The 24,182-nt window shown below is 39.3% G+C and overlaps 1 protein-coding gene across 3 annotated transcripts in view; it reads right to left on the minus strand.

The window, feature by feature from the left end:
• LOC113653095 (zinc finger protein 385B-like) overlaps positions 1-24,182 on the minus strand; it is a 44,295-nt gene that overhangs the window by 14,528 nt on the left and 5,585 nt on the right. The window contains exon 1 of one of the 3 annotated variants that reach the window (XM_047814920.1): positions 9,377-9,528. The exons of the other annotated variants lie outside the window; for them this stretch is intronic. The gene's annotated coding sequence lies outside the window, so the exon portion shown is untranslated. Of the gene's footprint in view, positions 1-9,376; positions 9,529-24,182 lie in introns of those variants that run through there. 3 annotated transcript variants of the gene reach the window in all.

Raw genomic sequence — 24,182 nt, forward strand, 5'->3', positions numbered from 1 at the left:
TACTGTATATAAATGTATTTTTTGCGTTTTTATTGTTTACTTACACAATTATTTAGGTATACATACATATATTTTTCACAAGAGAGAGTGCGATATGTTTTAAATAATTTTTTGGGGGGGACAATCCTCAGATGGGGGGGACAACCCTCGGATATGTCCCCCCCGGGATTTACGCCCATGAACATAACCACAATCTTTCAGGAGAAGGACAAGATTTTGAGTGCTGAAGTGAAAGGTACAACAGTGCTTTCATATATTAGTAATATTTTGGGGTGTTTTTTTTAACAATGGATATTGTCTGAAAGCAGATTTACAGAATATAAAATTTGTAGATTTTTTTTTTTTTTTTTTATCTCTAATGAGCAAGCCTAAGGCAACTGGTGAGGAAAAACTCCCTTAGATGGAAGAGGAAAAAGCCTCGAAAGGAACCAGACTCAAAAGGGAACCTCATCCTCATTTGGGTGACACTGGAGGGTGTGATTATAATTTATTATGAATGCTGGAGGGTGTCAATTACCATAAACTCCGGAGAGTGCGATTATAAATAATGTCCTTTCTACTGTCCTATCTGTCAGCCGAACGTCATGGATGGATACGTGGCTGAGGCCGTTATTCTGTTGAGTGTTATTGTGTCTGTTATTGTGCTGATAGAAGAGAACAGACTCTCATTACAGACTCTCATTAAAGAGGAGAAAAAAAGAAATGTTTATGCTCGATTACTTTTCAAAACAAATATAAATACATGAGACCACTGGGATGGGTGGCTGAAGTGGTTAATAAGCTGGGTTGTTGATTGGAGGATCAGGGTTCAAGCCCCAGCACTGCCAAGCTGCCACTGTCGGACCCTCGAACAAGGCCCTTAGCCCTCTCTCATGGCTGAGCCTGTGCCTCCAAAGAAAAGATGGAATATGCAAAGGCAGAAGTTCACAGTGCTGTAATGTATATTGACAAATGTAGGGATTCAGTATCCTAGTGGACAAGGTGTTGGATTACCAACTGGGAGGTTGTGAGTTTAAATCCTAGTTCCACTAAGCTAGACCCCTAACCCTCTATTGCTTAGTTAAATAAAAATGTACGTTTCTGTGGATAATAAATAAATAAATAAAGACCTTCCATAATGTGATCTCACTTATCTCATATCAACGTTTTGTTAAAGAATTAACAGAGCGATTAGTGGTGCTGTGTGATATGGTCAGAAGAGTCTCTGTGTGTGTGTCTGTGTGTGTGTCTGTGTGTGTGTCTGTGTGTGTGTGTGTGTGTGTGTGTGTGTGTGTGTGTGTGTGTGTGTGTGTGCATTTGAAGACCAGTAAAAAACAGAAATAAGATATAAGATGGAGACAGCGGTGTGAATTCCTCGCTCAGGAACGCTGAGTGTTTGGGAAAGTAAGTCAAGATTACATCTGCTTAGAAGGAAAAAATTGCAATGTCCTCACCATGCAGGTGTGTTACCTCCAACTCAGCATATTTCCTTACACACATATATACAAACAAACACACACACACACACACACACACACACAGACACACACAGACACACACAGACACACACACACACACAAATAACCGAGGAGGTTCACCTTTGCTGTTGAAGATTTTGACCTTCATTAAAAAAATGTAAAAATACCTTTTAATAGTTTTTAAACACGTCTTCCTGTGTTTGAGTTTTATTTTATGATATTTTAATCAATTCTTGCATCCATATCCTGTCTGCTTTTTTTCTTTTCTTGTTTTATTTTATACCTTTTAACAGTACATTTATAAGCCACTTACAGTACTTCTCTTATATTTTAGCAATACTAATGAAATAAAATGTATTATTACTTAGAAATAAAATGTACTATATTACTTACTTTAAAAAATAAATAAATAGATAAATAAAATAAAATATCCTTTATTATTTCACCATGAAACAGATTTTTTTTATTCTACTGTCTACCTTTTTTGAATATAAACTTTAAAAAAATATTTAAACATTTTATTGTTTTTTTTTATATTATTACTTTATTACTTTCTACATTGATTTGATTATTTATGTATATTTTGACGTTTTCTTTAAGCAATATTCTTACTGCTGCTATAAAAATGAATACTATAATAAAGCAAGAAAAAAATTTATGTCCATTATATTTTTATTTCTTTCCTGTACACAGTGGAAATGAGACCTCCTTGGACACTGTGTACGCTGAGCCAAACCCACGATAAATCATCGTCTTTTTTGACAAATATCCAAAGAGTTGTTCATTTTTTCCTGGTTTTGGTGACTAATTCTACAAACACTGTTCTGTCTGGGAAAAACGTCCTCTTTCATGGTTCAGTCTTTTTCAGAAAAAGTACCTCCTCGTGTTAATAGTGCTGCCACAGCTAATAAAACACTTCATAGGTGGGCAGCACAGACGGGAAAGAGTGAGACACTCCAGATTTAACACCCACCAGAAGTGGAGAAGGTGGGAAACGTGTCCTCAGGTAGGAAAGTCACAAGCCTCCATTACTCTCGGTTACTCACACTCAGAATTTCCGAACGCGACCGAATTTACAAGACAGTATAAACATATAGAACCTTCAGGGCACAGGGGGTATTTATTCTGGGGTATTTTATTAAGGAGGAGTAAATAAAAATAAACAAAAGAACAAAAGTAGAAAACATTACTAAAACCTATTATAATGTAGATAGATAGATAGATAGATAGATAGATAGATAGATAGATAGATAGATAGATAGATAGATAGATAGATAGATAGATAGATAGATAGATAGACATAGATAGATAGATAGATAGATAGATAGATAGATAGATAGATAGATAGATAGATAGATAGATAGATAGATAGATAGATAGATAGATAGATAGATAGATCAACAGACAGACAGAAAGAAGGACAGAAGGACAGAAAGACTGACAGACAGACATACAAATAGATGGATAAAGATATAGATAGTAGATAAATTGACAGACAGACCGACAGACAGAGAGACAGATAGATAGAAAGAAAAACTGAAGTCTAAGGAAAAACAAAATTCTTGTTTTCCACAGCACAACATTTCCAAATTTATCTTCACTGAAGTTGGGTAGCTGAAATGTTTGCTTTTACTCATTCCTATCTGTCAGCATGTGGCTATAGTCACCAACTCTCCATCTCTCCCGAGACCAAATTATATGATTATGCTGCCTCTCACTTAGCCTTGAGGAAGATTCGACTCCATAATAAACCTCAATGGAAGTCTTGACTATCCAGCTGTCTCTCTGGCATGCAGTGTTTAGGAATCTAACTTCTGCATCAAGTCAAGTCCATGTTTTCCTAAACCTGCTATCTGAGCCACGCTTGTGCTGCTTTAGTCTGGGAAAATTACATTTGGATGCATAGACATGTTCTAAAGAAATATAAAAAAATAAAGAAAGTCCTAAAGTTGGCCTCATATGTATATGTTGATTTCCACCAGTCTTGAGATACTAGTATTTGAACTGGAATGTGCTGAAATGTTCTAGAATCTGAGTTTTAATCCTAGTCTAAAACACCAGACTCTCTATAAGCTGTATATTCACAGCTGTGTAAAATTTTGCATGAAAAGTGCATGTTAGTATTCAGACCTCAGATATCACACTACAGAAACCTAGCGTAGCAGATGAGTGCTTGGTCAGCTTATTCTTTAAATCCTGGGTGTGTTTAAAAAAATAAAATAAAATTCACAACCTCATCTTCATCAAGTTCTAATCATAATATTAAAATAATAATAATAAATAAAATGGAAATAATGATGTGCTGGATCAGGTGCTATTTTACAAGTTTTCAATATTTATAATACTGATTTAACTATAACTGATTGAATTATAACTACAATAAAATAAAATAAAATAAAAAAAAATTGAAAAAATAGAATTACTTAGACATGCACTTAGACAACCTTATACTGTATATATATATATATATATATATATATATATATATATATATATATATATATATATATATATATATATATATTATTGTCATAATAGTATGATTATTGTACATAAGTACAGATGTGTGCAAATATTAGGGACGTGTTTTGTTTTGTTTTTTTTTGTATTACAATTGAAAATAATGAAAAACAATGCTTTTTTCCAGATGCTCTATCCCATGCATTTTTTTAGACAAGTGCTAACTTCGAACTTCTGGCAATCTCAGAAATGTACATCTACACGCAGGTGATTTTAATCGGAATACGGAGATCAGAAAATCAACTTGAATTGTATACTGTATACAGGTGCAGAGCCGATCGGCCCTATATACTCACTACGCAAATTACACAAGGCCCCGCCTCCCCCTGACTCATTTTACAGCGCGTGTTACTGTTTACTGTGTAGATGACAATATAAAGCAGAGCTATCCATCTGGCCATGAAAAGAGAAAAAAGAAACAAAACAAGAGTAAAATGCGAGAACAGCAATCAGGTAAACTGTTGTTCTCTTCAAGTTTGATGTCAGCAAGAGCGAATAACAGTAAAGTTAAGTTGATGTGATTCTTTCTCTAGTCTCTATCTGACTAGCTAAATTAGCTGTGCAGTGCTGCCAGTGCAAGTGTGAATGTGTGGCAAATGGTTTACATGGATCACGGGTCAGGTAGGAAGGCCCCTTAGCAGAATTTTGCTTAGGGCCCCAGGGAGGTCAGGATCGGCTCTGTACAGGTGACTCTGAATACAATAAGTTACCCAACAATATAAAATACTTTGTAGTCAGCTCTATGTTTTGAGCATTTATAGTGAATAGGAAGCTAGTGAGGTTTATATAAAATCAAAGCAGAACACAGTACATGCATGTTTGAGTAGAATATGTGCAAAATGAAAAATGATTACATCATGATAGTATCCTAGTCCATTACCAATTAGAAGGTTGTGAGTGAATTCCAGGTCCACCAAACTGCCATCGTTAGGCCCTTGAGCAAGGCCCTTAACACTCAGTTGTGTAAATTCAGCTGAAACGAAAGTTTTTATGCTCTGGATAAGGATGTCTGAGGAATGCCATAAATGATACCAGTATCGTTTTCTTTTTTCATCTTTGTCTCTTTGTTTTCCTTTTAAATGGAACATGTGACACTACACAGGTTTATTAATATTTCAGTCCATTGCTACATCTTCTAAATCTTGTAAAGATGCAGTTATGGAACTCAAACACAAAGTTATTCCAGTTGAAGGACTTTTTTTCTTAACAGCACTCTAACAAAAGTAAAATCCTTTACATGCACCGAGCGATTCAGAGCTACGTCCACCACCTCCAATGAGAGCGTCTCGGATATTTCATCCTGTTTGGGAATGATATTCTCCCACAAACCTCAATGACACTATGTTTCTGGTCAGCTCCTTGGTTTTATTTATATGAGTGAATGTAGAGCATCACAATGATTCGTTTACTCTAAACTGCGGTGAGTTTCTGCGTCCTTGCTTGACTTCCCTCCAAACTGTAATCTGATATAAAGCTCCAGCGGAAAGGACGGCAGTCGGCCTTGAGAACATAAAGATCGATGTATGTGAGCTATTCAGGGAAATGTACAATGATATAATGTTCCCCAGAGAAGGATTTAGACCATATATATTCTATATATATTTATGTGGCTCAGCGTTTTCCCCGGCACATGCTGACACTGGCACACTGAGAACTTGTAAGTAGGACATTATTAAATAGCAGTAAAAAAAATATTGTAGGAGGAGAGGAAATAGAATGATTAGCATGAAGAGTAAATATTTGCAATTAGCACACTTTTTAAGCTGCCTTCCCTGCAGGGGAACAGGAGGTACCGTAGGACAGCAGGTCAGGGTCAAACATCTTCGTTTCAGAAGCCTAGGGCAGGCACCGTACGTGAACCTGTTACTGAAAACGTCGCCAAAGTTTGTCTCGGCTTGTCTTCTAGCGGGTTTATAAAAAATAAATAAATAAAGGAAAAGAGTAGTCGCTTTTTCATTTCATTTAATTGGAGAAAAACGCTTCAGGACATCTCCATCATTCTAATGGAAGACTGCTTATTCTATTACATACACTTTATTTATCCCCTGAGGGGAAATTCTCTGTGAGAATTGCATTTATTAGCCCTGGATAGAATAGGATTGACTTTACATGCGGATCATGTGCATGTGATATTATTTTCATCTCTCCTCCTGTTAATCAGACCAAATCATCTACTGTCAGTTGAACGACTCTACTGTGGTGTTTTTTTTTTTTCCCTATGCGTCTGAATACAACAAACAATTTTGGGCTCGGTTGGGGCAGAGTTTATAATCACGTGTTTGTTTCCACAAAAGATTTCCTTCCTTTTATAAATTTTTATGAGGTAACAACACCCAAGTGACAGAAAATTGCTATTTTTAGATGCATGGCATGTCATCAAGCAAGAACTCTGAGCTGATATTCAGTCCATTGGACAGGACATTGACCTCAAAAACAGCTTTCTCTTTTTCCAACCTCCAAAACCTCAAAAAGAAGGAATGAAGTTAATCAACATCAGTCCTGAGCAAACAGATATGTCGCTGATTTGGTAGGAAGATTTTAAAAAATGCATGCGTTCTTCAACCAGGTTTTGGATTATAGATACACTTTTATATGTGTATTGCTAACACCGGGAGTGGGCTGTCATTTAACTCTACGAGTAAAAATTCTATTCACACCTACTGCAATATTATGCAAGGATTAAGTTTTTTAGAAATAAATAACTGAGCACTTGTATTACTCTACATTTCTTATTCATTTAATTGTAGATGATGGCAAATAAAAATGAATCTTTTAGGCTCGTGGGCAAAACAACCTGTCAGAAACCCCTCCCTCTCGTTGCTGTTCAGATGCGAGAGATTTACAGATGCGAAGTTAAACTACTGTCTGTTTCTCTGATTAGCTACCAAAACTATTAGCTAGATGAATGGTTCACACTTACATTATTTCAAATTAATAAGTGATCGCAAACTAACAAGTGCCTGTGTAAATATCACACCGAGCTAGCAAACTAACATTGGACCAACATGTATTTTGGTTTATTTCTGGCTGCCAGATCTTTCTTCAAGGCCCAACAGTGCCACTGGAATCCAAGTGTGGATTTTAATGAGCCTGGGTGTCTTTTGGTTCTGGTGACCCAGGAGAACGACATTGGCTAGCTAGCTAATATTTGTAAATCTGCTTCAAGAGGAATGAAATTAAAAAGTAATCGCTCTTTTAAATCTTTTTCGAAACACGAAAAATGCAAGTGCAGTTGTAAGAAATGGATCAACATTCTATTCTCTACGTCACAAGCTAGCAGGCAAGTGGCAAACAAAGCTAGCTAATGTTGGAATCAATTCTTAGTGAACAACTCCCTCGTCAATTGTACGATCTTTGTGTTTTATAACTAACCTTTGCAAGGAATGTTTTCTTCACTAATTTTCACCTCAGACAGAGAGTGTACAGTATGTAAATTGATATTTCTGGTAGGTTTGACATGTTATCACTTCACGGATGCTTTGCAGAGACAAATGAGCTGACAAACAGCTCATTGGAGCTTAAAGACCAAAGCAAACAGTGTTGGTATAAATGACACACAAAAACAATAGACTTACAGAAACAGGATGTTATTGGCTTTGGTTTGACATTTCAAGTCTGAGAGTGAAGCTCACTAAATTGAGAAAAGTGACTAGTGAGCTACAAAATTGATGCTAAATCTCTGGAACCGTGTATCTCTGATTAATTTCACAGCAAATTCAGCCAGCCGCTTCTCTAGATAGAGTCTGGGCTCATCAGGGAATGATGTCAGGCTTGTTTTAACATGATCTTATGATCTGTACCGACTTTCACTTAAGGGAAATCATTTCTAATCATTTGTAACTTATTTAAGGATGGTTTCTCTGGTTTGTCTCAAGGTTTCGTCCTCCAATCATCTCAAAAAAGTTTGTCCTGGCCACATTGCCTCTGGCTTGCTAATTTGGGTTACATTTGAAATGTATAACTTATATCCTGGACCGAATTGAAGTTAACCGCTAATCAGTTTATTTCACAAATTTTTTGTCACTTCTGCTGGAGGAAGAAGCTTTTCTGCCCATTTACCGCTCTATTTAATGTCTATTTTAGATTGCTGCATGAGTACAGACAATGTTTCAATAAGCTTCAATAAGTTTCAATCTAAAAGTCTAGAAGGTTCTCCATATGGCAAACTTGATATTTGTACTATTCTTAAAAGGATAGTAAGAGGCTAAAGATATATTTCTAACAGCTTCAGGTTTTACACTGAAAGATGGATTCTGAAATGTCTGAAGCTGTTAGAAATATATCTTTAGCCTCTTACTATCCTTTTAAGAATAGAACAAATATCAAGTTTGCCATATCATCTGTGGGGTCAGAATTTGAATGCTGTTTGATGCCACAACTGGGAGTCTAAAGGAGAAAAATTGTCCATAGTTTCTATGAATGGTGTTACTCTCAGTCCTTTCTATCAGAGTGACATTATAAAATCCTAACCATCATGTATGTGGAAGAGGGCAGAAAGAGGGCACTTTTCTCTGGGTGTCCAGCTGCCATGTGACATGGTGGTATGGTGGTGGTGACTGGCTTCACATGTATCTGAGAATCTGAGAAAATACATACTCTACCATCCCCAGCTAAATTTCTACCCAATTTTCTCCCAGTTTGTACATTTCACACTAGTTAGCACTCCTTCATCACAGTTAGCTAGAGAACAAACTGCGAGAAACCTTGATAGAAATCTGCCTACATACTGGTGGAATGAGCTTGGAAATAATGGTGAAAAATTCCCAGATAAACAAGTGCTTAATGTCTGTTAAAGAAGCAAGTCTTTTTTGTGTTTAGTCTTGAAATAAAAAAATAAAAAAAATGTGTATATATATATATATATATATATATATATATATATATATATATATATATAAATTTTATTTTAATTATATATATATATTTTTTTTAACTTCAAGACTAAATTAAAAAAAATTTAAAAAAAAATAAAAATTAAATTAAAAATTAGAAAATTAATTAGAAAATTAGAAATTAATATATATATATATATATATATATATATATATATATATATATATATATATATATATATATATATATATATATATATTTTTTTTTTTTTTTAATTTCAAGACTAAACTGTTCCTAAAGTGTCAGGATAAAATGTACAACACTCAAATTCTTCGCCAGATATTTACAGCTCTTTAGAACTAAGGACTAATTTAAAAAATACAAAGAACAAAGAAATACTCCAAGTAAAACACTTGACAGTACACTTGGTTTACACTTGAATCAACTTTTGCCACTTTATGCAATGTGCAATATGCCTCTAGCAACTTTGTTATATACTATATATGTTTCAAGAGCTGCCACACAAAATTTTGTTGTATTGTATACAATGACAAAAACTTACTTACCCAGCACTACACCATTGTTCAGATTAAGCCCAAAGAGATATTATTGACTCAACCACTTTGAATAACTGCCGCTGTTACCACACAACAAACACTCCGACAAACAGTATTATAACACGATCTGATTACGGCGTGTATTCATGTGTGTGTGTATGGCAGTGCTAATTCTTAAAGGCAGCAGGGGGTGGAAATGGCCAGGCCTCAATATCAATAATACACAGCAGAGGAAACAGAACGTTCCTCAGCATGGGCTGGAGATAACGTAATCAGAGAGAGAAATGTGTGTGTGAGTGAGGGAGGAAGAGACAGAGAGAGGGAGAGCAAAGGAGAGAGAAACGTAGCGTTAAGGATACAGTGACCTTGTTGAGGGACACCTTAATTAACCTGATCTGCTTGCATGGCGAACAAGCATACAGAGGAAAAAGATGAATTATTAAAGAGGCTCTGAAGATAAAGCCTCCTGAAGAAGGACACTTATCAATCACATTACACTGATACAATGTGAAAAGCAGGGAGGTGATTCACAGACCTTATCGGCCAAATTAAACGATTACAGTGTCAAGACAAAGAATGTAAAAACTCATAAGCAAGGCAATTCTCTAGTGAAATCAATAACGTAATCCATTCAGGAAAACATATTACTGAAGAGGAATGCATTAAAAGTAAGGAATAACATACTTTTAGAGTGTGCTGTTGTAAGAAATAATCCATTTTGCATACACCCTTTTTCAGAACGACTAACATCTTATTTCATTTTATACACCTGAGCATTTAAGGGTTAAGAGCCTTGCTCAGGGGCCCAGCAGTGGTAGCTGTGTGGAACTGGCACTCGAACTCATGACCTTCTGATTGGTATTCCGAAACCTTGACCACTAAGCTACCACATCTCTCAATAATAAGTATTTCTCTAAAGCTGCTTTGAGACAATGTTCATTGTTAGAAGCACTGTAAAAATAAAATGGAATTGAACTGAAGTGAATTGAATTGAATTAGCATTACAGGGTGGTCTGATGCATCCAGATGTAAAACCTGGAGTCATTGTTACCAGCCCAAAAGTGATAACTTTCCAATAACAGCACATTTTGAAGTGTACTATTCTTCTTATACAGTACACTGTGAAGTCATTCGAACTGGAGACTCCTTCCTCTGTTTAAATAAACCTTATTACAGAAATCGTCACAGACATGACATTTTTTTATCTGCATATTATTTGAAGTATCCACCATAAAAGTTCCTGTGAGCTATTTATGCTAATTCCAAAATATGAGACACTTTTATATCATTTCTATATCTAATCTATTCTAATAGAAATTCTGTTAGATATTGTGACTGTAATGATTTTAACATGTAAATATCATGTCCATGTATATAGTATATACTTAAGGTGCAAGTGGACTACAGTTGTTTTGCTATCGGCTCTTGGCCTTAACCCTGTAATTATCCAAACGCTCGTAATCCATCCCTGACTAACTATCTCAGAGAAGGACATTTCCACAGTGTTGCTCCTAACCTACATTGTGATCAGGGTTATAATTTGTCCCTCTGTGTGAGCAGATTATCTTTAATCGAAATTATCTGCATCCTCGGTGAAGGGATTAGCTTTAAGCACTGTGTTTTGAGCATGGGCCGGATACGGGCGCACTGATGAGTGCATTCTGTTCAGTCGCCTACTTTTGTCCTGGTTGATGTCAGGAACATATCCTTTCCATAAAATGTTTGTTAGTGCGGCTTAAGTGAGCTTAAGTTATTGTCTTCGTATAGATGTGTATATTCTTCATGTGTCTATGTGAATTTGTGTGACTGTGGGTTCTCTAGTTTGCTTGCACCTCCTAAAGACATGCTAGTTTAAACAAAAAAGAATGTACATGATGCAGAAAAACATTATCAGATGAAGCGTGACACTGAATGTACATAACACTAATATAATATGTATATATTATATTATAATATGTAATATAACATTTTTCTAGGTAATTAGCACAACAGGTACAATACAGATGATTATATCCTTGTTTGTGCATTAATTGCACTAATCTGTTCATAAAAGCTCATCCGTACAATTCCATATTTAATTGCACCAGAGAGTAGCATCATCCTAACCACTCTCTCAGCTGCTAGCCAGCATCCTACATTAGAAACCTTTATTATTGCCACATATACATTACAGCACAGTGAAATAATTTCCTCATATAGCCCTACTATGAGACTGGGGTAGGGAGAGTTAAAGGCCTTGCTCAATTTGACAATAGTTGCAGCTTTGTAGTGCTAGAGCTTGAATCTCAATCCGATCAACAACCCAGAGCCTTCACCACTTCAGCCACCACTGCACTACAACTCTATGCTACTAGCCAGCTAGCTACATCATAACATAGTAAACACCTAACTACACCGTGAGGTACTAGCCACATAGCGACAACTCTGAGCAACTAGTCAACTTTCTATAATTCTGTGCTATTAAACATCCAGCTACAACTCTGATTATCAGACCGCTTGGGCTAGAGATGTATCTTTGTAGAGATTGTATACCGATTGTATAGAGTGAATTTTCTCCATGTGAGTTTGTGTGACTGTGGGTTCACTTCCTAAAGACATGCTAGTAGGTGGAATTTAAATTGCCCCAAGAGGTGAGTATGTGTGTGTCTGTGTTTGTGTTCAGTCCGAGTGTATATTCTTGCTTTGCAGTATTACTGAGATAAGCCCGGGATCCATGACAACTGTGACCAGGATAAAGTGCTTACTAAAGATGAGGGATTTGGCACAGATTATGTTTAATGATAAACCTGTGTTTAAGGGTATTTTTAAAGTAGCTGAGCCACTATCTTCTCTATGCTGAGATATAAACTCTAAATGGAGAGCGATGCAGAACACCAGTTCGACGTTGCATTAATCGCTGAGCAGTGAACCGAAAAAAATAAAAAAATAAAAAATGCAGGTCAAACTCAAGACCATACAATCTGGAGTAGGAAAGCTTAAAGACATCAAAAGCTAAAAATAAATAAATAAAATGAGAGCATGACACAACACCAGGTCTTGCATGATCCGGGGCAGGATATCCAGCCCCACTCCGATTACACATATTCCCTTTTATCCGGATACGTTTCATGAAAAATTAAGAAGCCGCTCGCTGATGCTAATGGAGGCCGCAGGCTTCCTAACGCAACCACAGGCGCCGGCACTTACCTGAGAGGACAGAGTGGAGAAACAAGCAAGGACAAGCGGCATGTAAGGTCTAGCTAATGTGCTTGATCACATTAAAACAACCTCTATGTTGGAATGTATTGACTCGTGCTCCATCTCATTCCACTTTCTATATATAGCTCCAATAAAGAAGAGAAGCGCAGGAGGCTTCGTTTTCCGTTCCTGTCTGACGTCAGTGTTTTTTTCTGGGCCACTATCGGACCCGGTGGGGTGTGAGTTACCTCTCACACTCTCTGATGTCAGCGTTGAAAGGATTAGCGGTGTCCTAATGTTCCCCATCTGTTCCGCGGCCCGGTCGTCCCTCTGCTCATCTCTTTGTGCAAGCTGCCAGCCGTGATTTGTTTTTGTTTTTTTTCACTCAAAATCATATTTAACAAATGAGACTACAAACCCCGCCGAAGACTCAATCTCAGTAAACAGTTCTTCTTCCTGTTTTTAATGGCCCACCTCCTCCTGTGTGCAGACTGTTTAGGCACATGTGTAGGCTTATTATTCAGGCTCCAGTTGTAATGATATACTGGTGTGGCATTTACAGTTTGATACAGTTTAGACAAAAAAGAAAGTACACAATGCAACGTTATTCCTCAGAAGGCGACTGTTACGAACACGGGATACAGCAGACACAAACGCAGGGTGGCGAAATAAACGGGGTTTAATAACAAAAGATTCTGCCGCACAAAGACCCAGCAGGATGGCTGTAACCTGGACCTGCCGATTGGAAGCCTCTTTTTTCCTTATTGGATTTTTTTTTCCCTGGACTTCGCGGTTTTGGTGACATCGGTCTGCATTTTTTCGGTGAGGGACGCCGCTCCGCTTTCGGTTTCTCCGCGTGGGGCCTCACTTCCTGGTTGTGGGCCATGTCACCAGCCCGAGTTTTGTTTTGTTTTTTCGGTGTACTGTGACATCACCACGCACCTGTCCGGTAGGGGACGTCGCTTCACATCTGGTTTCTGTGGAGGACGCCACCCCACTTCCTGTCCGCGGGGGGTCTTGCAGGCCCGTGTTTGGCCCCTTTGGATTTGTTCTGTTTGGTGGAGGAATTTTTTTTCAGCGTTTGAGTCTGGTTTGTCCCGCAATCGTGACAGCAACAATCAGATGAGACAAGTTTTAGTTTTTATTTTGCACTTGAACTTCTAACATACAATTCCTTGATTTTCTAAGCAAAGATTTACATCTGATGACATGGAATGACACCAAAAGGAAACAGCACTGATATAATATGACAATTCTGAATGTGTATTTGTGGGTAATTAACATAACACATTCAGTGCAGATGATTATATCCTTGTTTGTGCTTTAATTGCACAAATCTTTACATCAGAGAGTAGCATTGTTGAGCTACTAGCCAGCTAGCTACAACTCTGAGCTACTAGCCATCTAGCTACATCCTAATGTAGTAGACACCTATCCACTTGTTCAGCTACTAGCCAGCTAGCTACAACTCTGAGCTACTAGCCATCTAGCTACATCCTAATGTAGTAGACACCTATCCACTTGTTCAGCTACTAGCCAGCTAGCTACAACTCTGAGCTACTAGCCATCTAGCTACATCCTAATGTAGTAGACACCTATCCACTTGTTCAGCTACTAGCCAGCTAGCTACAACTCTGAGCTACTAGACAGTTAGCTACATCCTAATGTAGTAGACACCTATCCACTTGTTCAGCTACTAGCCAGCTAGCTACAACTCTGAGCTACTAGACAGTTAGCTACATCCTAATGTAGTAGACACCTATCCACTTGTTCAGCTACTAGCCACATATTGTAGCTACACTCCGAGCTACTAGCCAGCACAGAACTGTAGCTAGTTGGCTAGTAGCTCGGAGTGTAGCTATCTGGCTAGTAGCATTGATGTGTTTCACATCTAGCTACACCCTGAGGTGCAAGCCAGATAGCTACAACTCTGAACTATTAGACAGATAGCTACAACTCTGAACTATTAGACAGATAGCTACAACTCTGAACTATTAGACAGATAGTAAACTCTAAGCCTCTAGCCAGCTAGCTTCACTCTGATTTATTAGACTGCTACTTCCTTGAAATAACATTATTTGTCAAGGTGAGCTACAGCTTTTTGGTTTTAGCTATGGAACATCATTTTTTCCAAATATAACTGTGTTTTAAAAGCCACATCAGAAAGTTTGTTGACAAGTGTGAAGTATTTCGGTTGAGGATAATCTGGTAGCTATAAACCTTTCATATGCCAGACACATTAGCCTGGTAGCTTGAGAACAAAAGTAAAGAAGACTTTAGTTTTGGCAAATTGTTACCATGCTTCTTTAATTTAACAATACGTTAGTAGATGAGCACACACACAACCCCCCCCCCCCAAACACACACACCAAATCTCTGCATGATTTACATTCATTACATAAAACTTTAATGCACATGCTGAAATATAAATAGCTTTTACAGACTCTCACGCACACACAATTCACATTCTCTCTGTCTGTGTATATCTGTGCATCTGTCTCTGTATTAGTCTATCTATGCATATCTGTCTCTCTCTCTCCCTCTGTGTGTGTGTGTGTGTGTGTGTGTGTGTGTGTGTGTGTGTGTGTATTTGTAAACCATGACTGGCTCAGAAACAGAGAGAGGATAAAATGAGTGTGTCAGGGTAAACAGAGTGAGATCTTTTGGAGCTCAGGTGTGAATGAATCACACACACAGCATCCACAGAAAGAGAAGTGCAGTGAGATGAATGTAAACCTCGGCCCTCTGTGAACCAATAAATCTCTCTGTTATCCCTCTATAATTCTGGTGAGAAATACTCACCAAATACTCAGTATATTAACTGTTTCCCTCAGTATCAAGTGGAGGACATGAAATGCCACAGAACACCACAAAGAAATTAAATCAGTATTAGTATGGGGGGGGGGGGGATTCACACACATTTCTGGTAGAAATCCTCTCATAATCTTTGTCATGTATCTGTATATCAAAGACAATTTTGATAAGTTCAGGTGATTTTCTAAACCCGGGGGGCACGGTGGCTTAATGGTTAGCACGTTCGCCTCACACCTCCAGGGTTGGGGGTTCGATTCCCTCCTCTGCCTTGTGTGTGTGGAGTTTGCATGTTCTCCCCGTGCCTCTGGGGTTTCCTCCGGGTACTCCGGTTGCCTCCCCCCGGTCCAAAGACATGCATGGTAATTTGATTGGCATCTCTGGAAAATTGTCCGTAGTGTGTGAGTGAATGAGAGTGTGTGTGTGCCCTGCGATGGGTTGGCACTCCATCCAGGGTGTATCCTGCCTTGATGCCCAAAGACGCCTGAGATAGGCACAGGCTCCCGGTGACCCGAGAATAGTTCGAATAAGCGGTAGAAAATGAATGAATGATTTTCTAAACCTTCTTGTAACCTGTGGAGCATTTTTCATATCCATTATAAAGTAAATGTTCATAGAGAGTGTGTGGGGCATTATGCATCCTGCCCCTATGAATATCTTTTAGTGCTTGTTGCAGTTTCCATTTTGAACCATTTTGTGTGTGGAGGTTTTGAGGGGCAGTGAGAACTCAGCCAGACAAACAAATAAATTGCAAATCATCTTAACCTTGTGAAATAACACAAGGTTAATAAATCCTAAAATAAACACCAAAACAATCAAGAAGCAGAAGAGTCCAGGTCAAAAATAGCACAGCCATTGTTATACAGTAACAAGCATCCAAAATCCAAACCATGGTACAAACAGTGTGGACCAAAGATTCAAACAAGAGAAAGACAAATCTGAGTGGAAACAGTATAAACTAAACGAACTGAGAAGCGTCCGGATCAGACTTCACAACAGGAAGTGACACGTAACTGGATGGATATTAAAATCAATTCATTTGGAATTTACCTCTATTCACGTCCATTAATCGCATTTGTCACACATCATACTCAGATTTTTTTAACTGCTGATGTTCATCATTAAAGCGACACACTAGTATGAAATAACCAGTATGAAAAATACACCATGAATCAGCTACCATATATTTCACGTATTTGTTGGTTATGAAAGAAGAATCTTTGGGCTGTCAAAGATCTACACAAAGCCACTTCAAAAACGTGCACTACATTCACTATTTTTATGTAACGCTTATCATTAAACTCTGGACTTGACTACGTAATCAGTAAAAACCTGAACCGGTTTAGTATGGCATTATACTGAGCAAATTGTAGAAAAACAAGCAGCGCCACCTTTAATAAGCTGACATTTTACAAAAGAATAAGTGTCAGACTATGTTAATGCTAAAGGGTGTTCAAGATAAGACCCATGCTTTCACAAACACACAAACCGCCGAAGCGGCGGCAGGCAAACTGGAAAGGGTGCTGACGATGTTATCGACTGTGATGCGACAGTTCCAAATGTCACCATTCTGGCTACTTAACAACAAAAGAGTTGTAAAGTATGATAAAGTTTAATATGGATGTGAAAAGCATGCATTGCATGTATAATAAAAATTAAAGTTAACTACATAAAATGATTATTTAATCACTTTTCTGCACCAAAATACACATCCTGGATGAATACTGCCACTCTGGCGATAGCCGTCCGATCTCGGAAGCTGAACAGAGTTGGGCCTGGTTAGTACTTGGTAATGGCACTGTAAGCTAGGGAAAAAGTGGTGGCATAAGTGTGGTGTTGATTGGAGAACTGAGGTTCAAGCCTCCACTGCTGGGTCTTTAAGCAAGGCTTGCTGCTGCTGAACAATCCTAAATGAACACAGGATGCATCCTGTCCTAAAGCTCTTGGCAACACGTGTCTTCAGAGAGACTCCCAGGGTCCAAAGAGTCATGAAAGCTCCAGCTCTCTGATATCAGTATTGTATTAGAATCAGGACGTCCCACATTTCTACTATAGATACACCACTGTAAAAATGATGCTTTCAGAACAACAGTCAATGATATCAGGACAGTTTTATTCCAGAGCGAGTATTCAGCCTTAAATACTTTAAATATTGCAACCAGTCTGCTAGCTTGGAAGCAGGTTGTTTGCTGTATTTGTCATGTTTCCTTTAGTGCGTATCATGCTGTGTGCATGTGTGTGTCACTGGGACCTGTCATCTGTCTCTGCTCTGTTCCTGCAGAGTTTGGCCTAAGATTAATGAAGCGGAGAAAAGTAAGCCGAGCACCAACGCAAGCCTCCTGTGCATTTTACAGCACGGTTTTCCTGAAACAGATCAAAGCTATTTGCGGACTAAATTACGCTGAGGCTGGGGATTCTCTCTGTACAGATAAAACCTTATCTCAGCTCAACAATCAATCAGACTACATACTGTACAGCCGTCAGGGGAAAAATGCTCCATAAAACCCGCTGTTCCTCAGTCCCATGGCACTTAGCTGCTCTATTAACTGATTTCTTTTTAGTGTGGGGAAACTGGCTACTGATCCATCAGCCTACGTGCTGTCTACATTTAGCCAACAGTTTTATCCAAGTGAGTCACAATCCGATCCAATCCCATTCAACCACGGTGCTAAGTAATAAAGGTCCTGCACTGGGATCCTATAGTGGCTCTATATTTCACAATTTAAACTCACACGCTTCTGGCTATTAGCACAGAAAAAGAAATTGTGACTAATAAAAAGTATCCACATAAGATTCCATATAGACACATCCCACACCTTTGCAATAGAGAATCAGGGCCGTGGGGGCCGTGGGGGTGCTGATTTCTACTCCAAGGATCTCTCCTATTGTCATGAATCTCTACCCAGACTCTACTTTGGGGCAGTGGTGGCTCAACTGGTTGTTGTTGATCGGAGGATCGGGGTTCAAGGCCCAGCACAGCTAAGCTTCAACTGCTGGGCCCTTGAGTAAGGCCCTCAGCCCTCCCAGCTCCAGGGGTGCTGTATCATAGCATTATCCTACCCCTTTTCAAGAGAGAAACGTAGATTTGGATAAAAGTGCTGATTTTCCAGTCAATGGCTCTCCCATGTTGTGAAGTTCCCTTTTTTGGGTTGTAGCTCATTGGTTAAGGCGTTGGACTATTGCTTGGAAGGTTGATAGTTCAAATCCCAGAACCATAAAGCTGCCACTGTTGTGCCCTTGGCCAAAGCTCTCAATAAATGAGGTAAAATTTGCTCTGGATAAGGGCATCTGTTGTAAATGTAGGTAAAATTAATTTGGCCATCACAGCCCATTACATTCTACAGCATTTGGCACATGCCCTTATCCAAAGTAGCTTACAATTGATCTCATTTTTATACAACTAATTGTTAAGGACCTTGCTCAAGGACCCAGCAGTGGACACTTGGTGAACCTGGGATTACAAACTCACAACCTTCCAATAAGAGGTCCAACACCTTAACCACTAAACTATCCCACAGCCAAGGTGCCTTGGACAAGCAGATAACCAGATGTCAAGTCTATTCTTTTAGATTCAAGAAGAATCCTACCTCTTATAGGCTTTTGCAAAACGAAAAGGTTTTTATATCTTACGTAATTATGTTTAAACAGAATGCATGAAACACCAAAGTGCGACACTCTACCCTTCAATAACTAGCGACTCGTCCCACATCCCACCACACGCCGCACCGAATAAAAGCCGCCATATACCACTAAGTCAATTTCACAGTTAAACGTAGACAATAATAAAGGCACCAAATGCTAAGCTTGCAAAACGAAAATCATTATTTTTATATGCAATAAACGGATCCCAGTACACAATAAAACACAATATCTAGTAGTTACAAACATTATGTGGTAAAATTATAACAACAATGTTTAAAATGGAGGATTCCATAATAGTATAGTTTGTTACACTTTGTCTGTATTAATGCACAAGATGTGATGACAAGATGACAACTAAAAACTCAAATTACTCAGGATGGAGCGTTAAGAGGAGGAGGAAATCAAATATTTAAAAAGGACATGTTTTAACTGCAGATTGATGTTTTATGCAGATTGCTCTACATGGCTACCATGTTCTTTTCTCTTTCTCTGAGTCCCAGTACTGTCAGCATGAGTGCTGGTGGAGTGATTCATTACCCTACTCTCTCTCTCTCTCTCTCTCTCTCTCTCTCTCTCTCTCTCTCTCTCTCTCTCTCTCTCTCTCTGTCTTTCTCTCTCCCCCTTTCTCGCAGCATGCTTTCTCTCATGCTAATTACTCGAACTAGTTGACCTTCCCCATATCCTACTTTCCCAGCTCAGGTTATCGTGTGTTAAGCTCCAGAGACGTTTTAGACATGGAGGCAATTTATTTCTTCCCCTTTCCCCAGCAGCCACCTCATACTCGTTCAACGGACAAAACATACGGGGGGTCCACCGAGTGATGGAGGTGTGTGTCCCATACGGCGTGTAAAAAGACTGAACGCCACGAAAATATAAAAGCAACGCTGCACATTGCTGCTCTGAATTAGTAGTAATAAAAGAGAAAGAAAACAAAGTTTAAAGTGGCAGATGGGCTAAAAATGAAATGTACACACATTATCCCTCGCTTCCTTAACTCTGCTCCAGAGCTACAACCCTAATAAATTTGAAACCCTTAATGCTTCTAGTTTAGCAACTTATCGCTTGTAGGTTGTTAAATTTGCCTCGACACTTTAAATTTGCACAAAGCAAGAGTGTGACAAAAAAAAGGGCTCAGGAACAAGTTGGTAGAACAAGGTGAAGAACGCTCAGAGAAGAAAGGGATAAAAATAAACCTGAAAAAGCCACATGATGTACATTTTCACACAAGGAGCTGTCAGTGTGTCATAACATTGTCATGCATCAACAATTGTAACACACACATGCTTTATATATAGCTGTGAATAGAACCGCCACTGCGATATTTCCACACACAGAAGCGAATAATAAAATTATCTTTTCTAAAAATACAAGATCATAACATTACAGGTGCAATGCTGAAGCAGAACCTCTGCCTAAAGCCATAGATCACTTTCCCCCTCAGCCAAGAGGGCTATAAATCACCACAGACAGAATGAGACCAATAACCACCGCTCACCTGCACCACCCTGGCAAAGCTTTTTATGGGAGGAGAGAAAATTGTACAGAATGTCAGAAAATGCCCTTTGCTGAAATTCTGCTGCGAGACACAGCATCTGATCTGCAAAGACAAACAGGAGAATGTGGATTATTACTCTGTTCTCCTCACATACATCCTGTCCTATTCAGAGACATGCCCATCTCTCATTCTGTCCCACTCAGAGACATTATCATCTCTTCATCAATCCCCACTCAGAGACACGCCCATATCTCCATCTGTCCCAACTCAGAGACCCACCCGTCTGCCCCCACTCAGAGACACGCCCGTCCCCACTCATAGACACACCCATATCTCCATCTGTCCCCACTCAGAGACACACCCTTCTTTCCATCTGTCCCCACTCAGATACACGTTCATCTCTCCATCTGTCCCCACTCAGATACACATTCATCTCTCCATCTGTCCCCACTAAGACACAAGTTCATCTCTCCGTCTGTCCCCATTTAGAGACATGCCCATCTCTCCATCAGTCCCCAGACAGAGACCGGCCCATCTCTCATTCTTTCCCTCTCACAGACATCTCTTCATTTGTCCCCACTCAGAGATACACCCTTCTTTCAATCTGTCCACACTCAGAGACACACCCTTCTTTCCATCTGTCCCCACTCAGAGACACACCCGTCTCTCCATCTGTCCCCACTCAGACACACGTTCATCTCTCCATCTGTCCCCGCTCAGACACTCGTTCATCTCTTCATCTGTCCCCGCTCAGAGACACGCCTGTCCCCACTCATAGACACGCCCATCTCTTCATCTGTCCCCACTCAGACACACGTTCATCTGTCCATCTGTCCCCACTCAGACACACCTTCATCTCTCCATCTGTCCCCACTCAGAGACACACCCTTCTTTCCATCTGTCCCCACTAAGAGACAAACCCTTCTTTCTATCTGTCCCCACTCAGAGACATGCCCATCTCACCACCAGTCCCCACTCGGAGACACACCCATCTGTCCCCACTCAGAGATATGCCCATCTCACCACCGGTCCCCAATAAGAGACACACCCATCTGTCCCCACTCAGAGATATGCCCATCTCACCACCGGTCCCCACTCAGAGACACACCCATCTGTCCCCACTCAAAGATATGCCCATCTCACCACCGGTCCCCACTCAGAGACACACCCATCTGTCCCCACTCAGAGGCACGCCCTTCTCTCCATCTGTCCCCACTCAGAGACACACCCTTCTCTCTCTATGGATATTAGGTGTTAAAGTGTTAGATAAGAAAATTAATTCCTAAATCTGCTGATATCAAAGTATTTTGCTACAACACTGCGTTCTTTTCCTTTCCATCCAGACCGGAATTGGACACGTTTCTGGCATTTGACCCTGCAGGAACCTCATCTCACAAAGACCTAACTTAGTCCGCTTTGAGGTTAGTTGCCAAGTTGTGAATGCACAGAGATTGAACTGAGCAGTGAGTTAAAGTCAATACGTGACCTGCTGTTAGAGTCCAGCTGTGAAATTGACAAGGTCTTTAAGCAACCATGTGTAAATGATGAAGGAAAGGACAGAGTTAGACGTGTGTTCAAGCTCAGATTAACTCTCTTCCTCTTTAAAGAAACATGCACATGATACAATTCTGAAAAGATTAAGCATCACTGAGTTACATGATGAATAAAAACCTGCACGAGACACTGTAGATTCTATACCAGCATCTGGGGATCACATTTGTATGTATTTGCAGGACATGGTAGGGCTCTTCACATGTGAAATAGTGTAAAACCCCATTAAACAGAATCCTGGGTTTTCTTTTTGGATATTTCACACTGCTTTTAATTAACCCAGGATTAACAATTTCTTATTAATCACAACTTTCTAAACTTTTTTCTTTTTCATTGATATCCATTCATTTATTCATTTTCTACCGCTTTTATCCAAACTACCTCAGGTCACGGGGAGCCTGTGCCTATCTCAGGCGTCATCGGGCATCGAGGCAGGATACACCCTGGACGGAGTGCCAACCCATCGCAGGACACACACACACTCTCATTCATTCATTCACTCACGCACTCACACACTACGGACAATTTTCCAGGGACGACAATCAACCTACCATGCACGTCTTTGGACCGGGGGAGGAAAACGGAGTACTCGGAGGAAACCCCCGAGGCACGGGGAGAACATGCAAACTCCACACACACAAGGTGGAGGCCATTGATATCCAAATTCAGCTCATTTTTAAGTGTCACATATTTCTCTCTCGCTATGACGTGCACTTCCGAAATGTTCAGGGTTTTGCTGCCTGACGTTACCATCCTTTTTTATTTGATATGTGGCACAGAGGTGCCACTCAATTTCTTATGCTGTTGCTAAGTATAGTAAAATTTTGACACGTAATGGTGTCACGTTGTATACGTTTAGCACCACAATGTGTGGTCAACGCTGCAAAATCGTTCTAACCCTGCTTCAGATAAGAGTTTCATGACCCCAGGTAAAAAGCTGTGCGATATAATTACAAGTGAGAAAAGTTTCTCTAGCTTTAGAATGCTTTTAAAATCAGTAAACTGTTTAAAGAATAAAACACTGTTGAGGGAATAAAATCAATAATGTAACTGTTACCATCTTTAAATCACATATCCTGAGGGTTTTATTCCTCTAATACCACAGCAATCTGTCAACAATTAAACACTTCATTAAATAAAGAACATCTTATTCCCTCGCCAGTCTCTCTTTGTCTCTCATTTGGAGTTAAGACGTAGCATGTCATGTTAGCATGAAATATGTCACAAACTCTGTCAGACATTCATGTGACAAAAAATGTTAAATTGCGGCTTTTGCTCTGAATGCTGCACTGTTACAAAGCTGGAAAATGGAGACACCTTTAAAAAATGTTGTGAAAACATCTTACAGAAACATTAATGTATTAAAACTAAAGCATTGTTATTTACACTTTAAATGACTTTTATTTACATGACTTTTAAATGCATCAGTTTATTTATTATTGCTTTTATGTAGCGATTACTCGCTCATGCTAACTTGCTATTTTGACCTGCCAGTAACAGGGTACTAGCACAATGACTGGATTTCTTGGGGGTTTTTCAATGACTTTTAGATAATCACACTCATTTTAAAGGTGAGGTCTCTGTTGTTTGAGAAATGCTTCAGAAAACTGAGCTGGGCCTCCAAACAAAACAAAATCGAAATCAAAACAAACGTGTAGCCAATGAGCAGAAAGGGGCGGGGCTTGTGAATATGGGCGGAGAGAGTGTTCAGTGCGCACGTGTGACATTAGCAGAAAGCAGTTTTAACATTGACATGGAGGATAAAAATAAAGAAAGAAAGCGAAGAAAGGCTTACGATAAGGCGAGAAGTAGGACGTGTTAATATAGGATCAGCTTTCCAGCGCTGGAGAGAACTGAACATCTTCTGTGTGAAACGGAGATAAACCTTTCATGGTACAACACACAGTACTACAAAAACACATTTGTATTTCCCACTGTATTACTCATTGAGTTCATTTATTGATAAAAATATACCCTCGGTCAGCTGCCCCAACCGGTTCCGCCATAATACTTGTCTGGTTTATACTTGGGTTATACTTGTCTGGTGTATGTGTGGGGGCAGAGCTATCAAAACAGGGGTGGGACCCATTTGGGTTAGGGGCGTGTTTGTTTTGGTGGTTTCAAATATCAACATTGACT

This window comes from Tachysurus fulvidraco, chromosome 6 (assembly GCF_022655615.1).
Source record: "Tachysurus fulvidraco isolate hzauxx_2018 chromosome 6, HZAU_PFXX_2.0, whole genome shotgun sequence".
NCBI classification, from domain to species: domain Eukaryota; kingdom Metazoa; phylum Chordata; class Actinopteri; order Siluriformes; family Bagridae; genus Tachysurus; species Tachysurus fulvidraco.